This window comes from Orycteropus afer, unplaced genomic scaffold (genome assembly GCF_000298275.1).
Source record: "Orycteropus afer afer isolate SDZICR_OR568_19922 unplaced genomic scaffold, OryAfe1.0 scaffold00083, whole genome shotgun sequence".
Taxonomy (NCBI): Eukaryota; Metazoa; Chordata; class Mammalia; order Tubulidentata; family Orycteropodidae; genus Orycteropus; species Orycteropus afer.
The window spans coordinates 7,282,603-7,284,026 of record NW_006921670.1 but is presented as its reverse complement, the minus strand read 5'-3'; the positions used below and the strand labels follow the sequence as shown (position 1 = coordinate 7,284,026).

The following is a 1,424-nucleotide window of genomic DNA, read 5'->3' as shown; positions in this document are numbered from 1 at the left end:
CACCGCCTTGTTCAGGAGGACGTCGGGGCTGAAGGGGCGTCCTGGGAAGAGGGGGCGGGTCACAGGGCGCCTCTCTGCCCGCCCCCGCCCGTGTCCCAGCGCCCCAGCTCTCACCTGCCTGCGCCGCGAAGGCTGCACAGAGGCAGGCGGCCTCCTGGGTCACCCACTGCTCCAGCGACTTCTTGCCCACGCCGAAGTTACGCAGTGTGGACACGGAGAAGCGCCGCGGCTCGCGCGAGAGTCCATAGCGCGCCAGGACCAAGCGTCGAGGGAACAGGCTGGTGGAGCTAGGCCAGCACGCAGTGGCACCGTCCCGCCCGGACAGGCACCGGCGCCGCCCGCAGCTGCCTCGCCCTCCATAGGCCCCGCCTCCCCACCAGGTCCCGCCCCCGCTGCGCCGCAGTTTAACAAGGAACAGGTCCGGTCCCTGCGTCGCGGGGCCAGCCACAGGCTGAGACAGCCTCGGGCCCCGCCCTCGCCTCGCGGCTGCCTCCTAGGAGCAGGCCCCGCCCCCGCCCAGCTACAGCCCTACAAAAAACAGTCCCCGCCTCCGTCCCGCTGCAGCCAAGTACAGGCCCCGGCCCGCCTCCCGGCTGCGGGGAGAGGAAGAGGCCCCGCCCCCACCCCGGGGCAGTCCTACTGTGAACAGGCACCGAACCCGGACCGCTAGCGTCCTCCCACGGGACAGCCCCGCCCCGATCCGGACCCGCCCTCCAGCCGCCTTTCCAGTAGTTGCTCCGCCTTGTGCGACCTCCCAGCGCCAGGCCTGTAGACCCTCTTAGCTGTGTCTTTGGGACGCCATGTCTGCCCCGGTGGTGACCTGCTTTGCGCGCGCGGCCCGTAGCCCAGGTGCTGGTAGACGGGCATGGGTGGGCGGTCGGCCGTGTCCTCGCCGCGGAGCACCAGCGACCACGGGCGTCCAGCCCATCTGCAGGCTGAACACGTCCCCGAAGCGGCGCCGCAGCTGCAGGGAGAGGGCCAGGGCGCCCGTCAGTCCCACACTCCGCGGCTGTGGCCCCCATTCTCACCGCGCAACTTTAGTTCTTCCTCTGGCCCCTTGCAGTGGGTCACAGACAAAATCTGGCCTCGTGACCTAAGGAGTCACATCCTGTCCACGTTGAGGTCCCCCCCTGGGTCCTACTGCCCAGCTTTGATTAAACAGAAGCCACCCACGCGGTCTGTAAGCACGAGGCAGCATGTCATTGTACAGGTGAGGGCACTAGACAACTAGACAGCAAGGTCCAAACTCTGGGAATTACTCCTGAGGTCATCAGCGCCCTTGAGTCTTGCATAATTTCTGTGTTTTCCACCTGCCTGTGCCCCCCCCACACACACACACTTCCTGGACTTCATCCCTCTCCACACTCCACATTTTTATTTTTTAATTGTTATTTGGGTGAAAGTTTACAGAGCAAATTCACTTT

The 1,424-nt window shown here is 65.8% G+C and overlaps 1 pseudogene; it reads right to left on the bottom strand.

Moving 5' to 3' along the window:
* LOC103197812 overlaps positions 1 to 1,424 on the bottom strand; it is a 20,096-nt pseudogene that overhangs the window by 17,228 nt on the left and 1,444 nt on the right.